The 24563-nt window shown below is 36.0% G+C and overlaps 1 long non-coding RNA gene across 2 annotated transcripts in view; it reads right to left on the bottom strand.

Moving 5' to 3' along the window:
• Positions 1–24563, bottom strand: part of LOC141502521 (uncharacterized) — a 206013-nt gene that overhangs the window by 128546 nt on the left and 52904 nt on the right. Inside the window, exons 3-4 of one of the 2 annotated variants that reach the window (XR_012472573.1) lie at positions 3793–3949; positions 2642–3209 (exon numbers count right to left, since the gene is read on the bottom strand). This is a non-coding gene — a long non-coding RNA (uncharacterized LOC141502521). Of the gene's footprint in view, positions 1–2641; positions 3210–3792; positions 3950–24563 lie in introns of those variants that run through there. The other variant, XR_012472574.1, reaches the window with a different exon arrangement.

The following is a 24563-nucleotide window of genomic DNA, read 5'->3' as shown; positions in this document are numbered from 1 at the left end:
AAGGCTAAGGTATCCCACAGTCATCACCTAAAGTCCTGTTTCCTATTAAATAAGACCATGGAAGTGATAATGCTTCTGGAAAAGGCAGTGAAAAGGATGTTCATTCCCCTCACCATAATCAAGATAAAGTACATGTCATACCATCAGTCATTTGATGTCAAGGGATTACAAAAGACAACAACTTTGCTTCTGTATCTGTGTCTACATCTGTGTATTTGTGTCTGTGTCTGTCTGTCTGTGTCTGTCTATCTGTCTGTCTGTCTGTCTGTCTCTCTCTCTCTCTCACATTGTATTCATAGAATTCCTGTGTGTGGCTTAGCAAGTAGGCTCCTGAGTATTTTACACATTCCTTAGTGATTTTCAAATCAAGTTTCTCTTTCTAGCTCTCCTGACAAATGTTATAGGCAATTTATGGAAAGGTTAATAAATTGGGGAATTTATTTTACAAATTGCTACTTTGTAGGATATTGTTTCAATTAATAAATGAGTTTCATATTATCTTCACAATTTATTAATTTTGTCAACTCTGCATCTGCTTTTTTAAAATTTCAACTTATTTTTCTTGTCCTTTTGCTATCATTAGAATTTCTAAAACAATATTATATAATATTGGAAATAGTGGAGATATTTTCCTATATTCTTGATCTAATTTTATAGGCACTAGCATTCTCCATTATATATTTAATGTACAATATCATTTTTTCTGTTTATATTTTCTGACCATGCCTAATTTTTTACTGTTGCTTCATTTGAGATTTTTATGCTGAATTTTCTAAACAGCTAGAATAGAAGCAAGAAAAATTATTTTCCAGACATCATCTTAATTCTGTGTAAATCTGTGTTTCTTATAAACATTTTGTTTGATTTGGTTTCTATCTCATTCTGCTGCTTTATTTCATGAGTTCATCCCATTCCTATTCACTTATTATCATTGCTAATCATAACCTCTTGTCCTTTTCTTCCCTTCCATCTTTTGTGAAATTTCTCATGAGTTTAGCTCTTGGACATCTCTTAATCCATAATATTTCTTTATTATGGTATTTTCCTGTGTTTCTCATCTTTCTAGACTCAATTCTTGAATTCTAAAGTCTTCTTGGATTGATAGGGTAGGCTTAATTTTTCCTGTCGCCTCTGTAGTTTGGATGTTGTTATCTATATATGTTGGCTTGTGTTAAGTACTTATCTCCATTCCATTCCTTTGTTTTTGTTTTAGTCCCCCTCCTAGTCCACGGAATATTCCAGCCTCAGTTAGTCTCTTTTTTTTTTAAACCATAATCCTCAATTAGAAAATGTTTATTTCCCCATGGCAGCTCTTTCAGGATTCAGTTGGATGTTGAAAATCATAATGGCTTTAGACCCTAAATTACATCCCTCCCCAAACCCATCACATATGAGTTTCAATGGTCTGAGTAGTTCCTGTCTCCTGATGTTACTTCCAACTCTGAGGAGTAAGTGTCCAGATATTGTCTCCCTATGCAATAATTTACAGGGACTTATTTGTTGCTCCATTTTGCTTGGCCAGGAGCAGAATCTAACTTTATTTAGATTCACTCTTACTGGTATATATTGACTTTCTTTCTATGACTCCTCTCTTTACCTCTTGCACCTTCCATTCATATCTGAAATCCCATTGACTTCCCTGGCATGGCTCTTCTCCCAAACCTCCAGTAGTCTTTTTGTGCAGTTCTGAACTGGATGGAAAAACTTGTTTCTGTTTCTTTTTTATTTATTCTTTGTCACTGGTCTTTCTAAGGTTCTCAACTTTTTCTGTGGTTTATGGAGTATACCTGGGCTTCTCTACAATCTTCAACATTAACATACTAGGAGGAAATTTCATGATTTTTGAGTAAGGAATCCATTATAAAATGTTTACACTAACAGAAAAGACAAAGGAATTCCAAAATTTCCTTAGCTAGAAAACACTTGATCTTGCCAGCCAGAGAGGCATGGGAATAAAAAAGCAGAACAAAGCAAAGCAAAAAACAAAACATTTTAATATCAAGTGAAACATTATGAATAAGATGGACAATGACGAGCAGAATTTCCTCCCAATACAACAGCAAAAAATAATGGAAGGGGAAATGAGAGGGGAGAAATCTTGGCATGAGATTAATCAGAGCAATAATATCATGATAAAAATATTCATAGATGAATGAAATGAAAGAGGTTTGATAATGATTTTATAGTGATATAATTTTTAGCATTTACAAGAGTGAACCAATGATATCTGGAATCTAAAATTTGATTGCTATAAGAATATGTGAAAATGGAATTAAAAAGTGAAGAAGATTGCTGTGCTTTATTCATGTTGGAAAAATACATAATTAAAATAAAAAAACTAAGGAATTCATTTTTAACATAATTCAAAAAGGTTAAGATTCCAGAAAAAAAATGACTGGGTTTATTTTCCCCTTAAAACAGTTTAAAAAGACATGATCATTATCTGTGTATTGTTCTTCCTTTATGTGAATAATCTCTAAAGAATGGATGATTTATTTGGTCAATCATATCATCTCATTCATTTATCAAATTTTAAGAAAAATTTAAAAGTCAATCAGACTCAATCACAAGTTTCAATTTCAATCAATTTAATATGGGTTTTAGATAAAATGCTAAAGGTGATTGAGACTTCAGAAAGTAATTGAGGAGGTGGAAAGTTTGAACAGGATCATGAAACTTGGTCACACACCAGAGTCATCTATAAATTGCCAATGAGATGAGAATGGAGAGAAGAAGCAACTTAATCTTGTCGCCTCCACTTATCATCTACTTCTGAATCTCTTACAGTCAGACTTTCTCCCAGTCATAGTTAAAAGTGTGCTCTCCAAGGTTGCTAATGATGTCGTTTTCAAAAAATTCAACCTCAAGTTGAATATATCCCACTGAATGTAGTGAAATCTATATTCTACTTCTGAGCAACTCCACTTCTTGGAAAGCTTTTCTCTTTATCCTTACCTCTTCTTGAATTCTTCCAGTTGTTCCTTATTTTGCCCTCTGAGAGCAAGCAGAACAGTGTAATCCCTTCTTCACTTGGCAATCTTTAATATACTTGAAAAAAAAGCTATCATGTTCTCACTTTATCTTCTCTTAAATGAGCTCAGTTCCTGCAGCCCATTCTTGGATGACATTGATTTGTGGCCCTTTGCAATCCTGATTACCCTCTTATGGACGCTCTACTCTCTGTCAGAAGTCCTAATTAAACTGTGACACTGAGAATGGAACATAATACTTCAGATAAATTCAGACAAGGGTGAAGTACAGTAGTATGATAATGTCCCTATTTCTGGAAGATTTTCTCTCTCTCTCTCTCTCTCTCTCTCTCTCTCTCTCTCTATCTCAATGCAACTGAATATCTCAGGTTTTTTTCGCTGCCATATCACCCTGCTGAGTCATTGATTTTTCAGTCAACTAAAACGTTCAGATTTTTTTAGAATAACTATTTTTTGTGCCTGTTAAAGACTTCTACATTTATTCCTATTGAATTTAATTTTATTAGATCTGGCTCAAAGAACTTAAACTTACGCAAATATCCTATCCCTTTTTTGGTTTTCTTTTCCCCCAATATAATTTTTAAAAATTTAAAATTAAAATTAAATTATTAAAAATAATAATCTTTGGCATTCCTGACAACATTGTATAGAACCCACCTTCCTGAAAAATCACATCAAATTTGTAACCAATACCTTCTCAATACCCTCTGTCTCTTGAACTCTTTCACCTTCTCTGTTCAGCTAGACATTGGACAAGTCCTCCCAGAACCTCTACTTGAAAAAAGGGGCCAAGGTCACTTACCTCATCATTTCCCATCTTATGGAAGAGCTTCATCATCACTTTTTTTTTCTTTTTAGTGTGTTTCTTTATAACTGTTGTCTTTCTCCACCAGATGAGCTTCTAGAGGGCAGGGACTGTCTTTCGTATTTCTTTGTATTCCCATCCCTTAGCACAGTGCCTAAAATGATGTAAGTGTTTAATATATGTTTATTTTTATTGATCATTTTATATTTATATATATATATAATTAAATATATTTATATTAAATTATAAAATAAAATATCAATAATTATTTTAATGTATACTTTATAGATATATACTATGATATATAAATATAACACTATGTAAAAGATAGTCTTTTTATTTTTTTATATTTTTTCCATTTCAAGTAAAAACAATTCTAATAGGATTTCTTTATGTTCAGTTGTCTGAACCCCCCCCCACACACACACACACACTGTTTGTGAGCTGAGAGCTCTGGAAGCTGCCACTACAGACTCAGTTGCCTCCAAGATTAATGCTAAAGTGAAAGAATTTTTACAGCAAATTTTTACAGATAAAGGTCTTATTTTTCAGATATATAGAGAACTGTGACAAATTTATAATTATATGGCTCATTCCCCAAATGATAAATGACCAAAGGTTGGGGAAAAAGCAGTTTACAAAGAAATCAAAACACTCTATAGCCACATAAAATTGCTCTTAATCATTACTGATTAGAAAAATGTAAATTAAAACAACTCTGAGGAACCACTTCACACCTATCAGACTAATATGACAGAAAAAGAAATCAAGAAATGTTAAAGGATATATAGGAAAATTGGGACACTAATATACTGTTGGTGGAGTAGTTAACTGATCTAACTATTGTGTAGAGCAATTTGGAACTGTACCCAAAAGTCTGTAAAACTGGGTATCCCCTTCAGTCCAGAAATGCTAGTGGGGGGAGGGGGTTGGTTCAAACTTGGAAAATTCTGCATCTTATGCTCTTTGGTTTTCCTCAACCTATGTATCATATAGTTCTGAGTGATTTTTCAGGAAAACAGCTAGAGGCCCAGTGGATAGAACAATGGACTGAGAGTCAGAAAGACATAATTCAAAACCACTTAGACACTTACTAAGTATGTATACCTCAGTATATCATTTAACAGCTACTTGAAGCAGTTTCCTTAACTGTAAAATGGAAATGATAATCGAAGGCCTAACGTAGTCCTACAGAACTATATTAAGGCTGAAGGTTTTCAAGTCAGAACCAATGCCAAAGAATAAAGACCAATTAGCTTCTGCTTCATTTTGGGAAGGGATTCTATGATAGCAAAAAATTAGAATTTACTTAAGATTTTGAGCTAATAAAACTGTTAAGAAATTTTCTTCTTCTGAGAAATTTCTTTATTAGTACCTAACTTCTTTCTTTCCCCAATCCTGATCTAATCCACCTGAATCCCTTTTCTGTCTCCTAACCCTCAAGATCTTCTCAGGGAACTCAACAAAGAAACAGTGCTTCCTGTAAAGCTGGAGAAAGAAGAAATATAGGAGATTTGCTATATTCTAGTTATGTTTCATAGTATCTGAAGACTCTTAAGAAAGCACTTTAGTACCTACTTTATACAGATCTATTTCACACAGATGTTTAGTTTAAGAAAAAGAACAGAAGAATTTAACTTGTGTATGATGACTGAAGTTCCTCCCTTCAGGTTATCATTTCCTAAAAGGGGAAAGTAGAATTCTAATAATTTTGCTTCTTAAAAGCATCATTCTTCTTTAAAACTTCTTTACATCTGGCAAAATTCTTAACAATGGTTATTTCTATTTTCTGACAAAGAAAGTTAAAAGAAGAATAATTTAAGAATGAATTTCATTTCAAATCTTTTAGCAACAAAATTTATCATGACTTAAAACTGTCAGTTGTGTTAAAGGCTCTGCCATAAATTCAGTGAACACAATAAGATTTGTTCAAAACAAATACAATTGTATTGTATTGTGTTGAATTTATTGTATTGTATACTTAACCTGTCAACAGAAACATTCTTTTACTTTTCTCTTCCCTGTATAACATCTTTATACTTTAATGATGTCTTCAACATTCTGAAAATTTCAAATTTTCTGATACGGTAACTGTATGTGAAAGGAAAGTTGGTCAAATATTTTAGAAAACAATGTGATAAATACTAGAACTTGTTTTTACCAGTGGCTAAATGGTTTCACTTTACCCAAAATCCTAGCTTCCTAGAATATTTCCTAAAGTCAGAAGTTGATCATAAATTCCAAAGTCTGTATGGAATACTTATGCTTTAAAAACAACTTCTTTGCATAGTCTCTCAACAGAAGGGTGAGTATTATCATTAAACTCTTGTTTATTTGCTTTTTTATGTTGCTGACATGTAAAGACATATTAGATTTCTTATATCTTATGAACAGTTTAATGTTTGTTGAGTTGAACTGAACTGTTGAATTTTTGTGCTTGATGTTCATCACACTAAGTGGGCAGGTGGTAGAACCAAAAGCAATAGATGGAAGTCTTGATGTCAGGAGAAACCTCCTAACAATTTGACTACAAGTGGAATAGGCTCTCTTGGGTGTGTATCCCCTTCTTGGAGAGGAAAGGCAAAGTTGGATGGTCTAATTCCTTTTATGTACTGGTTGGCCTTAATCACTGCTGAAGTCCCTTCCAAATCTCAAGTTCTATTGTTTTGTGATTTTGTGACTAGGGAAAGGGCAGCAGGAGGAAAGAGATTAAAAGGAATGATCTAAAAGTATATTTTCTCACTGTCATACTATACCTTGGGGAAACAGTTGTGTTGAATAGTGAACAATACATTCAGATGATGTGCTAATTATTGGAAAGATAACTCACATTAAGCTCAGAGCTTGCCTATAACTAAACAAAATATTTCCCATTTGTAAAGCTTTTGTACAATAGTTATCCATGCAAGGCAGAAAAGAAATACCCTTCTCTTTTGTTGTATTAATAATGCATACCTATTAAAAGATAATGTAGTCTTTGCTAAGTGTCAGGGAAGCTTTAAAGATATTCAGGTTACAGAGTTCTTTATTTTCACTGCAGGGTGATGAAAATGAAGAATTTCCTCAGGCCAGATATAGTCAAAATTTACATGAGGGAAGTAAACTCAATATGAGACCATAAAATCTGGTCTTTCTGGTTCTCTGTAGAGTATTTTTATGCTAAGAGCAGAAAAATTAGTGCATCCAATTCTTAAATATGTGGCTTTGGCACAAACTGACTAGAACATATTGTTGTCTATTTTATTTCCCTTTCCTCACACAAATCTGATTTGAATCATATATACTTCAGAACTGGTGATCCAGAAGCTTTTTTATGCCTTTAATATGGTAGACAACCTTCCCTTCCATTTCTTATATCTCCACAAATTTGAGAATCTTATCTGTCCTTTGCCTAAACCCCTCTTCTGTTTTTACTATTTTCTCTCTTCGTGCCTTGAAATTTTGATCCTTATGTTCTACAATTTTTTTTCTGTTTCTGGTAATTTCTCTCTCAATTGCATTTTCCTCTCAGAGTAGTGTATCCTTAGGATAATATTTTAACAGGAAAAAAAAGTATCTTCTCCAATCTATGTAGTCTAAGACATTTTTCATATGTATATAAGGTCCCTTCTTGGGATTATATGAAAAACAAATGTAGCTTCTATATACTTTCTTTTTTATTTTTTATTTAATATTTATTCTCATTTTGTACAATTAATGTTATTTTCACATTAGTAAAATATTCTTGTTTAAGAGTGAACAAGATACACCCTCCCCCCCCATAAATATAGACTTGCTTCAGCAATAAAGTAAAGGGGAGAGAAAAAAAATTAAAATTAAAAAAAAATAGTAATAATTGTAGGTATGGCCAGGTGGCGCAATGGACGGAGTACCAGCCCTGGAGCCACGAGCACCGGAGCCCACATCCGGCCCCGTACACCCAACAATCAACCAGCCATGTGATATGCAAGCCACCCGAACCCCACTGCCCTGCAAAAAACCAAATAAAAAGAAAAAAAAGACCCAAAAGAAAATAAAATAGTAATAATAGTAGGGGTGGCTGGGTGGTGGACAGAGCATTGGCCCTTGAGCCAGGAGTACCCGCATCCAAATCCGGCCTCAGACACCCAAGGATCACCCTGCTATGTGGCCCCAGGCAGGCCACCCAGCCCCATTTGCCCTGCACCCCCCCCAAAAAAAATAAAAATAATAAATGTGCTTGAGTCTTTGCTCCAACACCAACAACTCTGTCATGGGTGGATCATGTTCTTTATGATAAGTCCATGGCAAAAGTTACTTCCATATTTTTCCACCATTGCCATTGCTGATTGCAACTCCCTCCTTTGGTATTTCTCCACTACCATGTACTTTATTTTCTCTCTCCTTTCACTCTGACTCTGCTGTAGGGTAACTGAGTGGCACAGCAGACAGATCCCTGGCCCTGGGGCCAAGAGGCCCCAAGCCCACATACCACGCCTGAGGCCCAGCATCCACCTGGCCCTGTGGTCCTGGACAAGCCATCCAATCCCAGCCCCTTGCAATAAGTAAAAAAGAAAATGTGTTATATCTGACCACTCTCCCCCTATGTTCCATCCTCTCCTCCATCACTCACACCCCCCCTTCCCCATGCCCCCACTACTTCTTACTCCAGATGCCTATACCCCATTGAGTATATATGCTGTTTCCTCTCCTGGCCATCTCTGATGAGAGCAAAGGTTCCCTCATTCCCCCTTGCCTCCCCCCTTCCATATCATTGCAATAATAGCTCATTGTAATAAAAAAAAATCTTATGTGAAATATCTTGGACTATTCCCCCTCTCCTTTTTCTTTCTCCCATTCCATTTCCCTTTTTTTCCCTATTGACTCCATTTTTACACCATATTTTATCTTCAAATTCAGCTTTCTCCTGTGCTTCAACTATAAAAGCTCTCTCTACATGCTCTATTAACTGAGAAGGTTCATATAAGTATTATCAGTATCATTTTTCTATGCAGGAATACATGCAGTTCATTCTCATCAAGTCCCTCATATTTCCCCCCTCTCCTCCAATCTCCATGCTTCACCTGAGTCCAGTATCTGAAGATCAACCCTTCTGTTCAGCTCTGGCCATTCCAAAAGGAACCTTTGAAATTCCTCTGGTTCATTGAAAGTCCATCTTTTTCCCTGGAAGAGGATATTCAGCCTTGCTGGGTAGTTCATTCTTGGCTGCATTCTAAGCTCTTTTGCCTTCTGGTATATTGTATTCCAAGCCCTATGAGCTTCCAATGTAGTTGCTGCTAAGTCCTGTGTGATCCTGACTGCAGCTCCATGATATTTGAACTGTGTCCTTCTAGCTGCTTTTAATATTTTCTCTTTGACTTGGGAGTTCTGGAACTTGGCTATAATATTCCTAGGGGTTGGTTTTTTGGGATCTCTTTCTCGGGGGGATCGGTGGATTCTCTCCATTTCTATTTTGCCCTCTGCTTCTAGAATATCAGGGCAATTTTCCTGTAGTAATTCTTTGAAAATGATGTCAAGGCTCTTTTCCTGATCATGACTTTCAGGTATTCCAATAATTTTTAAATTATCTTTCCTAAGTCTGTTTTCCATATCAGTTGTTTTTTCAATGAGATATTTCACATTTTCTTCTAATTTTTTATTTTTTTTTGTTTTGAAGTATTGATTCCTGATTTCTGGTAAATTCATCAATCTCCCTGAATTCTATTCTTTGTCTAAAGGATTTGTTCTCCTCAGAGGGTTTTCTTATCTCTTTTTCCATCTAGCCAATTTTGCTTTTTAAAGCATTCTTCTCCTCAATAACTTTTTGAACTGTTTTATCCATTTGACCTAAGCTGGTTTTTAGCATGCTATTTTCTTCAGCATTTTTGGGGATTTCCTTGACTAAGCTGATGACTTCATTTTCATGTTTTTCCTGCATCTCTCTCCTTTCTTTTCCCAGTTTTTCTTCCAAGTCCCTCATTTGATTTTCAAAGCCTTTTTTGAGCTCTGTCATAGCCTCAGCCCAATTTCTGTTTTTCTTGGAGTCTTTAGATGCAGGATCTTTTGCTTCCTTATCTTCAGACTGAGTATTTTGATCCTTCTTGGGCTCATTTGCAAAATATTTCTCAATCATCTTCCTCTTATTTCTCTGTTTGCTCATTTTCCCAGCCGGGTCCTGGTTTTGGGGTGCCTCCTGAGCTTTTGGGACACTTCCACAAGGGTCTCAGTGTGTAAGACTCTGCCCTCCCTCCTGGTCTGTGAATGACCATAAGCGCCCCCTCTGCCATGGGGCTGAGTTGGGGGGGGGCTGTTGTTCTATGGGGGGGCCTAGACTGGGATCAGGATCTGAATGTGGTCAGAGCCCCAGAGTCCTATTCCAGGGGCAGAGGACAGAGCTCCGCAGTCTCTCTCTCTCTCTCTCTCTCTCTCTCTCTCTCTCTCTCTCTCTCTCTCCCCACTCCCCTCCCTAGGTTCAATGGGCTCATGCCCTGGGGGCTCCTGTTCACTGGCTCCGACTCCTTCTGTTTCCCGGTCTGGGCTGCTGGAAGACCATGCTGCTTGCCGTGTGCCCTGAGGGCTGGGCTCCATGTTGCTTGCTCTGGCAGGGGTCCTCCTCTATTCCCCACTTTGTGCCCGGTGCTCCCTGGAGCATAGATCAGGAAACTGCCCCTGCTGCTGTGAGCTGCGCCTCCCAGTGCCCTGGGACTGCCTCCAAGAGGCTGAAGTTTTTTCACTCCAGCAACCCCTCTGGCAGGCTGCCCCTCTGACCCTGCTGGGCAGAGCCTTTCTGCTCTTTTCCAGGTTACCTTGAGTAGAAGAACTGCCTCACTGGGTCCCTCTGTGGGGGTTTGTCTCTGAAAAGTTTAGTTAGAGTCCTTAGTTTATGAGTTTTATCAGAGAGTGCCTAAGACTCGATCCTTTCTTGTCGCCATCTTGGCTCTGCCCCCCCTTCTATATACTTTCTAGAATACGTCACCACTCCTCTAGTTGCCATCACATGGTCAGAAAAAATTTTAGAGGTGCATGCATAAGTCCCATGGAAAAAGAGAGTCATTAACAGTTATCACAGCAAGGTAAAGTGGGATAGGCTGTACAGATGTATAGGTTTCTGAATACGGAAAACATAAAAAAAGGAATAGAAATCTAACTGATCTTTTTGACTTTCTTTCCCATATTGATACAAGGGAGTGGCCCCTACAATAATCCACCCTCCCGAGCGTCTTAGCCAACTGAAGCAGCCTGGATGGTGAAAATTATTGAGAGTTGTGTTTTGTCAATTTCAATAATATGACAATGAATTTGTTCATAATCTCTATAGTGGGAACTATGGACAATCAAAGTTTCCAAAGTTTCACCTCCCCTCATCCACTACTATTATATATGCAACTTAGTATGAATCTTCCTTTTTCTCAATTGTAAAACTGAGATAATAGGATCCTACCCCTCAGCATTATTATAAGTTAAGTACTATGCAAATCTTAAAAATTCTATAAGTTATTTACATTAGTATTTGTTTGCAAATGGTAGTTTTTCTTTACCTATTTACCAAAAAGTCACCTTTGACACACATGTCTGTGTATGGAATTGTTCTTTAGCTTGGAAAATAGATGAAATAAAAAAAATTCAATTTGACCTTAAGTATGCCCTTTGAATTGTCTTTGTGGGTTTGATCACAATACAGAAAATTTAGAGGTTTTTTAATGGCATTTATAATTAGAGATTTTTAGGATAGTGTACATGAACAAGAGTACTTCCTAAAACATTCTGTGGATGATTGTCTAATTTCAGCAAATATGTTCCTTCTAAGATGTTACTTTGAAAGTCTTGAAGTTTCCATATGTGATTTATGTATACCATTTTCTTAGTATAACTGCATTTTTCTTGGGCTATTAATCTACATCCAATTTTGAAGATCTGGGAACTTGGCGACCCATTGAATACATTTGCTGACCTTTCCCAGGCTCACTTCTCAGCTCATTTGCACCTGCCAAAAGCTGGTAAAGTTAGACAGCTGAACACTTCATTTATACCAGCTATTCAAGTCTCATACTATGGCTCTATGAGTAGCCATTTTTTCAGACTCTAACAACTTAGTTAGCACTTTTACTATTTGTCAGTCCATAAGTTATTGTCATAAAAACTCCTGAAGAATAGGGAATCTTTTCCCTATACTACTTTAAATAGTGCATGTGATGGTATTTATTACATTTAAGTGGAATTAAATTGAAATTGAAAAATAGAGATATTTCAAATCCCATTGAAAATGATCAGTTCAAGTTGGTTCCATATTTGTAGGAAAATGATTTTTCCCTAAATTAAGAAATTATTCCATTTCTAAAGAAAGCATGAATGGAGGAACTAGAACTTACCTTCATTTCCATCTGTTTGTGGCATAATTTGGAAAAAATATTAAACAACTTGGGACAGTTAGTTGGTTCAGTGAATAGAGCACTGGACCCGGAGTCAGGAGGACCTGAGTTCAGATGGAGCCTCAGACACTTTTACTTAGCTATGTGATCTTGGACAAGTCTCTTAACCCCATTGCCTTGCAAAAACTAGATAGATAGATAGATAGATAGATAGATAGATAGATAGATAGATAGATAGATATCGATATATATATATACACATACATATATATATGTATATTATATATATATATATGTATGTATATATATATATATTCAAATAGCTTTACTCAAATATTAAAATGGATCTGTGATCTCATTTAATGATAAATTCCTTCCTAAAATGCAGAATGCAACTTATCCATATCTGCTTATCCTGGGCAACTCTCATCTATCTTCTTCCAAAACTTTACCAAAGAAACTCATCCACTGGTGGCCTTCCTCACTTTCTTCCAACACTGGAAGGTTATGAATGGAGTGTACTCACTATCCACTTGTCATCACTTACTCCGGCCATATAATTTCTGATTGGTTATATATGGCAGCACTTACGATCCAACAGTCATGTGTATCTCCATTATTCTATGCATGATTTTTATTTTTAGTTTCTCAGTGACAATGATATCTTTTATCTCACTGCCATTTAGCAAGACCAGCAAAATGTTAGTACTGAATAGGTGAGCTTTAAACTTCATAAGAAGTTTGGGTTTGGTAAAAAGAGTTTTGCAAATGCCTAAAAGTATTCCAGGCTATTTTCTTTCTCTTCTTGAACTATGAATCCAGTTCATTGATTCATGTATTCCAGATAGAAATATATATATATATATATGATATATATATATATATATATATAGATTTTGTATGTGTACACATATATATATATAGTTTTACTCCAATAGTATACGTATATGTCCACACACACACAAACACACAAACACACACACACACACACACCATTGAAAAGATTCTATAGAGTGTTTTTTCTGGACAATAGACAGTTTTCATCCATTGGTCTTTCCTCTGTGAGTAAATGAGCCAAATTTCTTTGAATGATTCCAAAGCTCTTTCAAGAGGTTCTTCAATGTTCTGAGGCTTGATTCAACCAGTAAATAGGAACAACTGGAGAATTTCAACTTCTACATAGAAATCCCTCTTCAACCTGAGCTCTGAGCTGGATCTCCTCCATTCCCAGTGGCAGATAGTTTTGATATACACAGATCTTTCTATTGTATGTTTCTCCTGTTATTAATTGTGAAGTAGTGTTATTCCTTTTGTTACATCTTTCACACAATCTTGGAGGATTCTAATGTGTGTGGGTGGGAGATATCTTGTAAAAGAGCCTGTAAGGCAGAATTTTGTTAAACTGAATCAAATGTTTTCTTTCACTCACAATGGATCCTATATTCTCTACATCTTTTCATTAATTATGAAAAAGGTAAGATGTGGTCTTTTCATCTCACAGAGAAGTCTATTTGGGGGTATATACTTTGTAATCCTTGCTATTCTAAGCAAAAAAACCCAAAATTCTCATGTTCATGTGTATGTGTATCCATCTGAACTATGTTGAATTATCAGGCAGAAAGGTTTCTTATACTTTCTCTCAGCTGCTGAAAAAGATAAGTTTCTAATAATGCCAGGGACTCTCAAACAAATGGAGATAAAATGGTTATTCAGAGAGAGATGAAATTGGAGAATAGAGGCAAAACACTTGGTACTTCCATAAACTTCCTGTTTTAAATCAAAATACATAACAGTCAAAGTGAGTCTTCTGATTGAGTGGGATTTGGATGGTGGCTATCAATACCACCTCATGGGTTATATGTCCATTTTTCTCTGAACAAGAATTTTCCATTTGTTTTAAAGATAGTTCATTTTTCACCTCTGTCCAACAAAGAATTGAACTAGATTATGAAGAATGTCAGTAATGGTTTAATCTAGAAGGTTACATTTTCTTTGAAAAATTATAATTCTCCCATTTATCAGAATAGGTTCTGAACCAAATATAATGAAGAATTTTCTTTTTCCATGCTCTTGATTTATTTCATTGAATATTAGTGAAATGAAAAAGTTTTATTTAATGTTTACTATATGCCTGTCACTGACCTTGGCAAGTGGTATTATTACATGATTTGAATATTCTAGAATCAATATAAAATACTTGCTAAGCCTATATTTGATTCTTACATTTTTTTCTTCACATATAATAAAACATCTATTACATGACTATGTGGCTGAAAGTTCTGATAGATCTAGAATTCTCTGATGCAACATTTTTATGTGTGTGATTTCACTGATATAGGTAACCCCCAGTAAGGAAATTACCCTTTCCAATGAACTAAGAGAATTGCTTCATGGCATTAAAAGAAACATCAGCAATTTCTTAGGCACTCAAAGAGAGAATAGTTTTGATAACCATTACTAATTATCTAGCAATCAGATATTAGAAAATCCTAAGGAGGGAAGCCTTGTGAAGGAGTGAGGAAACTTAGTAGTTAGAAATTCAATTCAAGGGGAGCTAGGTGGTACAGTGAATAGAGCACTGACCCTGGAGTCAGGAGGACCTGAGTTCAAATGTGGCCTCAGACACTTAATAATTACCTAGCTGTGTGACCTTGGGCAAATCACTTAACCCCATTGCTTTGCAAAACCTTAAAAAAAATTAAATTCAAGCTAGCACACAGGAAAGTCAATGCTATAGTTAAAATAGAAAAGATATTCTTTGCTAGATGTCCAAAATCAGAGTTCTTAGGAAAAATTGACTGGAAACTGGAAATATATGACCATCTGCATATTGAGCTAATCTTTTTTACCCCCTGTTCAAGAAACAGAGGAAATGATGTTTTTGTTCTGGGTATACAAATGCAGAACAAATACTTATTTTTTTTAAATCATCCAATTGTCAGATACCTCATTTCCCCTGATTTCCACCCAAGTGTAATATAACTAATCTGAATGGGGGAAAAAATGAGCTTGGTCAAACCCATTGTGACTTGTGGCCTCCTTAGTCCAAAATGCCTACACAAGCTTGAGTGAATTTCATGTTCAATGGATATCATCTGATCTTTAATATATTGAAACTATTGCAAATACTATTTCTAAGGTAACACTCAGAAAGGGGGTTATACTAAATGATTTTAAATTCCTTTGCAATTCATCATGGTTAAGTGAAAAGAACACTGAGTCATTGAACTGAGTTTGAAAGCTAGATCTGCCTTTTTTCTAATCTGTGAGACATGTGGCAAGTGATACACTTTGTGAGTCTCCATTTCCCATTTATAAAATGAGGGAGTTAGACTAAATAGCTTCTAAGGAGACTTTGCGAACTAGTTCTGTGGTCTTTTGATCTTACCAAAGCTTCATGGCTGTCTCCTATCTAAGTTTCATATCACTCCATGAATACAGTATAGTGTCCTGACCACTTAATAAACTTTGTATTATATTATACTCTTTGGCAATCTGTTTTCTTTCTTGAATTATGTTTAAATGTTTCAGACTTCAAGAAATCAATAAACTTGAAGTGTATACAATTATCTCCTTTAGAACCATTCTTTCTAAGTAGGAAAGATAATACTTTAAACAAATAACTAGATTCTTTTAATGTTTCACTTGTGACACACTGAAGCTTGTATCAGAAAAAAAGAATTATGTTTTTGTTTTGTCTCTTTGGACAATTAATCATTGTCCTCTTCTATCTCTTACTGTCCTGGAAGTTGCATTTTCTAAACCTGGCAAAATTGCTTCCTGGCATAACTCAAAAAAGATGTTACACTAAAAAATATCATTACTTTGAGTCCCATGAGATAAAAGAGAGCCTTCAAAAGAAGACATTCATTCAGTTGCCATTGACAATGAGACTACATAGAGAAAAGCACTTTAATTTCAAGGAAATGATGATCTATGATGGCATCTCAGTTTAAAAAAATTGTTTCAGATACTTTGAAATGCCATAGTCTTCCATCACCTTCTAAAGTAGTCTATATTCAAATGTGTATACAATGAAGAAAATCCATCATTTCTCCTTTCCATGTTTCATTTTTTTTCATATGAGACTTCTCTGTCAAAGAACCAGAAGGGAACAAAACTAAGCTAGTCTGTATAGCTACTAAAATATTTGTTGTAAATGTGCACAGCAATTAGCTAACTAGCATAACATTCATATCTCATGTTAAAGTTAGCAAAGTATTTTGCATTTTTAATTCAATTGATGCTTCCAACAACCTGATAAGGTAGGTCCTATTATTATTTTGTTCATTTCAACAAGATGAAAAAATGGAGTCTAAGAGAACTGAAGTGGCTTATTCAGTGTCACATAGTTGAGAGTGTGATGCATGATTTGAACTCAGATCTTTCTGACTCCAGGTGTAGTGTTTTATATATATTTTACCACATAGATGTTCTTATGAAACTCCTATATGAAAATTCTTTACAAAACGTGTTAGGGTAGTTAGAGTCAAAAATTGCTCAACTTTCAGGATTGTCGAAATGTGGTATCCATGTGAATGGTTATTCAAAAATAACTTAATTGGACAGATATTAAGTACGACACAACTCAATCCCACAGACAAATTTGGGATTACTTCTTACTTCCTAGAAAGTTATTCTTTCAGGCAAATTTCAGGCATTCCTATTTAGCAAGGAGGGATCAGTACAATAAGAGATTGTTCTAATGCTGGCACCAACTGCCTAAACTGATAAGAACCAATATTCGACTTGAAAAAATGAAAATACAGGTTAATGTAACTTACTTTCTCAACTCACACTGGTACTGTCACTGGCACACTGTGTCAACAGAAAGATAACTTATCTCAGATTCTAAGGGTATCTGTGTGGGTGAACTACACTCCAAAGAGCATGTCTCATGAGCCCATAGAAGAATGTTTCACTTTAAAAATCAGCTGGTAGACTCAATTGACCTCTTAGAAAAAGTATTTAGATGGAAAAGCAATACCAATAGTATAAAAGCATTTCCAACAAAACCTCAGGCATACTGTCCAATGTTCATGGTAAGGGATTGGGGTTGGAAGGCTAGGTACAAACTTGAAACACAATGATAGCAAATCAGATCAGAACATTCCAATAGGAAGTGCTAAATCCAAATCATGATTTATGAAGAATCAATCAGACTTCCAGGGGCATAACCAAGATGACAATGTGAAGCTAAGAAACTCCCAGAGTTTTTCCCAAACCAACTTTATTTTTTTAATTTATTTTTATTAAAGATATTATTTGAGTTTTACAATTTTCCCCCTATTCTTGCTTCCCTCCACCCACCACACCACAGAATGCACTATGTCAGTCTTTACTTTGTTTCCATGTTGTACCTTGATCTAAACTGGGTGTGATGAGAGAGAAATCATATCCTTGAGGAAGAGAAGAGAAGTCTCAGAGGTAACAAGGTCAGACAATAAGATGTGTTTTTTTTCCCCTAAATTAAAGGGAATAGTCCTTGCACTTTGTTCAAATTCCACAGCTCCTTATCTGGATACACATGGCACTGTCCTTTGCAGACAGCCCAATATTGTTCCCGATTGTTGCACTGATGGAATGAACAAGTCCTTCAAGGCTGAACATCACTCCTATGTTGCTGTTAGGATGTACAGTGTTTTTCTGGTTCTGCTCATCTCACTCAGCATCAGTTGATGCAAAGCCCTCCAGGCTACCCTGAAATCCTATCCCTCCTGGTTTCTAATAGAACAATAGTGTTCCATGACATACAAATACCACGGTTTGCTAAGCCATTCCCCAATTGAAGGACATTTACTTGATTTTCAATTCTTTGCCACCACAAACAGGGCTGCTATAAATATTTTTGTACAAGTAATGTTTTTACCCTTTTTCATCATCTCTTCAGGGTATGGACCCAGTAGTGGTATTGCTGGGTCAAAGGGTATGCACATTTTTGTTGCCCTTTGGGCATAGTTCCAAATAGCTCTCCATAAGGTTTGGATGAGTTCGCAGCTCCACCAACAGTGTAGTAGTGTCCCAGATTTCCCACAACCCTTCCAACAATGATCATTATCCTTCCTGGTCAAGTGGCCAATCTGAGAGGTGTGAGGTGGTACCTCAGAGAAGCTTTAATTTGCATTTCTCTAATAATTAATAATTTAGAGCATTTTTTCATATGGCTATGGATTGCTTTGATCTCATCTGTAAATTTGCTTTGCATATCGTTTGACCATTTGTCAATTGGGGAATGGCTTTTTGTTTTAAAAATATGACTCAGTTCTCTATATATTTTAGAAATGAGTCCTTTGTCAGAATCATTAGTTGTAAAGATTGTTTCCCAATTTACTACATTTCTTTTGATCTTGGTTATATTGGTTTTAACTGTGCAAAAGCATTTTTAAGTTAATGTAATCAAAATCATCTAATTGGTTTTTGGTGATGTTCTCCAACTCTTCCTTAGTCATAAACTGCTCTTCTTTCCATAGATCTGACAGGTAGACTAGTCCTTGATCTTCTAATTTGCTTATAGTATTGTTTTTTTTATGTCTATGTCCTGTAACCATTTGGATCTTATCTTGGTAAAGGGTGTGAGGTGTTGGTCTAATCTAAGTTTCTTCCACACTAACTTCCAATTATCCCAGCAATTTTTATCAAAGAGGGAGTTTTTATCCCAATGGCCAGACTCTTTGGGTTTATCAAACAGCAGATTACTATAATCATCTCCTGCTTTTGCACCTAGTCTTTCCCACTGGTCCACCACTCTATTTCTTAGCCAATACCAAACAGTTTTGATGAATTATGCTTTATAATATAATTTTAGATCAGGTAGGACTAAGCCACTTTCTTTTGCACTTTTTTTCATTAAGCTCCTGGCAATTATTGACTTTTTATTTCTCCATATGAATTTACTTACAATTTTTTCTAACTCATTAAAGTAATTTTTTGGAATTTTGATTGGTAGGGCACTAAACAGATAGTTTAGTTTTGGTAGAATTGTCATTTTTATTATATTAGCTTTACCTATCCATGAGCAGTTGATATTTGCCCAGTTATTTAAATCTGATTTAATTTGTGTGACAAGTGTTTTATAATTGTTCTCAAAAACATTCTGAGTCTGTCTTGGCAAATAGACTCCCAAATATTTTATATTGTCTGAGGTTACTTTGAATGGGATTTTTCTTTCTAGCTCTTCCTGCTGTTTCTTCCTAACCATATATAGAAAAGTTGAGGATTTATGAGGGTTTATTTTTATAACCTGCAACTTTGCTAAAATTGCTAATTGTTTCCAGTAGTTTTTTGGATGATTTCTTGGGATTCTCTAGGTAGACCATCATGTCATCTGCAAAGAGTGAGAGTTTTGTCTCTTCCTTCCCGATTCTAATTCCTTCAATTTCTTTTTCTTCTCTAATTGCTGATGCTAACATTTCTAATACAATATTGAATAGTAGTGGTGATAATGGGCACCCTTGTTTCACCACTGATCTTATTGGGAATGCCTCTAGCTTCTCCCCATTGAATATAATACTGTTGATGGTTTCAAATAGATACTGCTAATTATGTTAAGGAACAGTCCATTTATTCCTACACTCTCTAGTGTTTTTAATAGGAATGGACGCTGTATTTTGTCAAAAGCTTTTTCAGCATCTATTGATATGATCATATGGTGGTTTCTGATAGGTTTGTTGTTGATATAATTGAGTATAATAACAGTTTTCCTAATATTGAACCAACTCTGCATTCCTGGAATAAATCCTACTTGATCATAATGTATTATCCTAGTGATCACTTGTTGTAATCATTTTGCTAAGATTTTATTTAGGATTTTTGCATCTATATTCATCAGGGAAATAGGTCTATAATTTTCTTTCTCTGTTTTAACTCTTCCTGGTTTAGGTAACAGTACCATATTGGTTTCATAGAAAGAGTTAGGCAGAGTTCCATCTTTCCCTATTTTTCCAAAGAGTTTATATAGGATTGGAACCAATTGTTCCTTAATTGTTTGGTAGAATTCACTTGTAAATCCATCAGGCCCTGGCGATTTTTTTTAGAGAGTTCAATAATGGTTTGTTGAATTTCTTTTTCTGAGATAGGGTTGTTTAGGTATTTAATCTCATCTTCATTTAACCTGGGCAACTTATATTTTTGTAAATATTCATCCATTTCACTTAGATTATCAAATTGATTGGCATAGAGTTGGGCAAAATAATTTCAGATTATTACTTTAATTTCCTCCTCATTGGTGGGAGTTCACTTTTTTCATTTATGATACTAGCAATTTGGTTTTCTTCTTTCTTTTTTTTAATCAAATTGACCAGAGGTTTATCAATTTTATTGGTTTTTTCATAATACCAACTTTTGGTTTTATTTATTAATTCAATAGCTTTTTGCTTTTGATTTTATTAATTTCTCCTTTAATTTTTAGAATTTCTAATTTGGTATTTCATTGGGGATTTTTGATTTGTTCTTTCTCTAATTTTTTTAGTTGCATGTTTAGTTCATTGATTTCCTCTTTCTCCAATTTATTCATGTAAGCATTTAGAGCTATAATATATATCCCTGAGAGTTGCTTTGAATGAATCCCATAGGTTTGGGTATGGTGTTTCATTATGATCATTATCTAGGATAAAATGGTTAATATTTTCTATAATTTGTTTTTTGGTCCACTCATTTTTTAAAATGAGATTATTCAGTTACCAATTTGTTCTGGGTCTATATCTCCTTGGCCCAGTATTGCATATAACTTTTATTGCATTGTGATCTGAAAAAGATGTATTCACTATTTCTGCCTTTCTGTCTGCAGTTGCTCATTAGGTTTTTATGTCCTAGTACATGGTCAATTTTTGTATAAGGTCCATGTACTGCAGAGAAAAAGGTATATTCCTTTCTATCCCCATTCAGTTTCCTCCATAAGTCTACCATATCTAATCTTTCTAACAATCTATTTACCTCCTTAACTTCTTTCTTGTTTATTTTATGATTCAATTTATCTAGATCTGATAGCAGGAGGTTGAGGTCTCCCACTAGTAGAGTTTTGGGGTCTATGTCTTCCTGTAGTTCTTTCAGTTTCTCCTCTAAGAATTTGGGTGCTGTCCCACTGGGTGCATATATATTCACTATTGAAATGACTTTATCGTCTATGGTACCTTTTAGGAGGATAAAGTTTCCTACTTCCTCTCTTTTGACGCTATCTATTTTTGCTGCTGTTTTGTCTGAGATAAGGATTGCTACCCCTGCTTTTTTTTTTTTACTTCAGCTGAAGCAAAATATATTTTGCTCCAACCTTTTACCTTTACTCTATATGTATCTCTCTGCTTCGAATGAGTTTCTTGTAAGCAGCATATTGTAGGATTCTGGTTTTTAATCCACTCTGCTATTTGCTTATGTTTTAAGAGAGACTTCATCCCATTCACATTCAAGGTTATAATTACTAATTCTTTATTGCCCTCCATGCTATCTTCCCTCTGTTTGTATTTTCCCCCTTTCCCCCCCTTTATCCATATTCCCCAGTATTTTGTTTCTGAATACCAATCCCTTCAGTGTGTTTGCCCTCTTATATCACACCCTCCCCTTTCTTTCCCCTTTCCCTTTTTCCCTTCCCTTCCTTTTGTTATTTCCCCTTTTCCTGCATTCCCCTTCCCTTTCTCCATACCCCGTCGCCTTTTCCCTTTTTAATACTTGAAAAGTTAGATGTTTTATGAGTTTACTGAGTATGTGTAAATTGACTTTAAGCCAAGTCTGATGAGAAGAAGATTCAGGTGTTTCTCCTCTGCTCCCTTCTTCCCCTCTATTACCATAGGTATTTTGTACCTCTTAGTGTAATGAGATTTACCCCCATTTAATCCCCTCCCTCCTCCAGTCCCTTTCCTGTCCCCTTTTTTAAGGAGGTAGTGTTTTTTTAGATCATTCTAAGTCATAGAAAATTCTGAGTGTCTGTCCCTTCTAGTTCAGTATATTCTATTGAATAGAGTCAAAATTCCTGAGAGTTATTAGAGTCTTTCTCCCAAGTGGGGTTAAAGCCAGTTACATCCCATTAGATAGCAGTCTCATGGATAGGTCATGAATGTCCATCATTTCTGGCTAGGTGTATTCTCTCTGTTAGATTTACAATTCTCAAGATTTATGAGAATTCCCCCCCCCATGCTGGGATATAGCCAGTTTCAACTTACTGGATTGCATTTTTTTTTCCTTTTACCGCCCCCCTTTTTTTTTATTTATTACCTTTTCATGTGTCTCTTGAACCTCCTGTTTGATGTCCAAATTTTCTGTTTAGCTGTGGTCTTTTCATCAGAAATTTTTGGAATTCTTCCAATTCGTTAAATGTCCATCTTTTTCCCTCGAAGAGAAGGCTCAAATTTGCAGGAAAGTAGATTCTTGGCTGCATTCCAAGCTCCCTTGCTCTTCGAAATATCTCGTTCCAGGCCCTTCGATCCCTTAATGTTGATGCAGCCAGGTCCTGAGTGATCCTTACTGTGGCTTCTTGATATTTAAATTGTTTCTTTCTGGCTGCTTGCAGGATTTTCTCTTTTATCTGATAGTTCTGGAGTTTGGACACAACATTCCTTGGTGTTTTCATTTTAGGATCTTTTTCTGTTGGGGACTGATATACTCTTTCAATAACTACTTTGCCCTCCTGTTCCATGATATCAGGGCAGTTTTCCATCACTAGATCCCGTAATATTAAGTCCAGGCTTTTTTTCTCTTCAATGTTTTCAGGAAGTCCTAAAATTTTCAGGTTGCCCCTCCTCAATCTATTCTCAAGGTCAGTGGTTTTGTTGATGAGGTATTTCACATTTGCTTCTACTTTTTCTATTTTTTGATTTTGTTTAACTGACTCTTGCTGTCTCATGGAGTCATTAGTTTCTGTGGACTCCATTCGTGTTTTGGGGGAGGAGTTTTCTTCATTAACCTTTTGCAACTCCTTTTCCAATTGGTCAATTCTACTTTTGAATGAGCTTTCCATTTGACTAATTGAGGTTTTGAGAGAATTTCTTTTTGCATTTGCCCATTTGAGGATCTGAATTATTCTCATTTTGTATTTTTCCAATTGATGCTGTGAGATATTTATTCTCATTTTGTCATTGTCCAATGATGATCTGAGAGATTTATTCTCATTTTGTATTGGTCCAATTGATGCTGTGAGAGATTTATTCTCATTTTGTAATTGTCCAGTTGATGATCTGAGAGATTTTTTCTCCTTTTGTATTTGTCCAATTGTACTTTCTAAAGTTTTGTTTTCTTGTTGCAATGTATTAATTGTCTCTCCCAAATTTTTAAGCTCCTTCCTTATTTCTTCAAGGAAGTCTTTCTGTGCTGGAGAAGAGATTGTATTCTCCTCAGTGGTTCCAGGTCTGAGTTAGGGTCTTTCCCTTCCAGGAATTTTTCTATGGATCCACCTTTTCGCTGATCCTTCTTCATTTTGCTAAGACCTTGAGTTGTGGGGGGGATGGTTCACCCGGGCTTGGGATCACTAAAGGCTTTACTCCCTGAGTGCAGTTTCTCTGGCTGGCCAGTAGGAGGAGGAAGTGCTGGCTGCTTTTCTCTGGAGTGTCTGTGACCTTGGCTGAGGACTTCTCTCTTTGCTTGAAGGAAGGAGTTGGAGTTATTGAATCCTTTTGCCTCCAATCAGTGGTGGGCTTTACCCTGGCCTGAGGTCATTCCTCAGCTGGGCTGGTTCTTCTGCTCACACACCTGGGCCTGAGGCAGAAGTAGTTTGCATTTGTTTGTTTGGGAGGAGGTCTGAGTTGTAATGGGACCAGAGGAGCCCAGGATGGTGTCTGCAGCTCTCCTGCACCAGAACTCTTCCCCCAGCCCTATCCCCAAGCTCCAGGGGGACAGCACCAACACCAGCACCTCTGCTCCCCTGCAGACCCAAGCCCTTGTTATCCAGCCTCACCACTGATCCAGCATGTCCAGCTCTTGGGCCCTCAGACTCCTGGTTCCAATTCAGCTGTTAATCTGGCTGATCTGGGGCTGATCATCCCTCTAAGCCCAGACTCACCAGCCTGAATTCAGTCAAAGCTGCAGCCAGAGACTAATCCTGAGGTATATGTTCTTTCTCCTGGCTTTTCTTTCTGGGTTTTGTGGGTCGGGTTTATTTAAAGAGGTTTGTTTCATGTGATAGATGGGGAAGAGATCAGGAGACTTTAGAATTTTGCCTGTCTTCTCTCTGCCATCTTGGCCGGATGTCTCAAAACAACTTTAAATGAAACCTCTTAACCAACCCTAAAGAGAAAAATACACCAAAAAAAAAAAACAAAAAACAAAAAAAAAAAAAACCAGAGTGAAACAAGTCCTCAACTCAAAATATCATAGAGGAACTTAAGATTTATCTCATATGAGTCATAGCCCAGTGTAGGTAGAAGAGCTGGAAAACCAGTGGAAGGCTCTTAGTTCAGGTCCATGCTCAGCAAGCCAACTGTGTAGCTATGAAGGGCCCAGCCCCAGCTCAGAAAACAC

The sequence above is a fragment of the Macrotis lagotis genome, chromosome X (genome assembly GCF_037893015.1).
Source record: "Macrotis lagotis isolate mMagLag1 chromosome X, bilby.v1.9.chrom.fasta, whole genome shotgun sequence".
NCBI lineage: Eukaryota > Metazoa > Chordata > Mammalia > Peramelemorphia > Peramelidae > Macrotis > Macrotis lagotis.
Note: the sequence above shows the minus strand (reverse complement) of the source record. Positions and strands in the feature narration are given on the sequence as shown.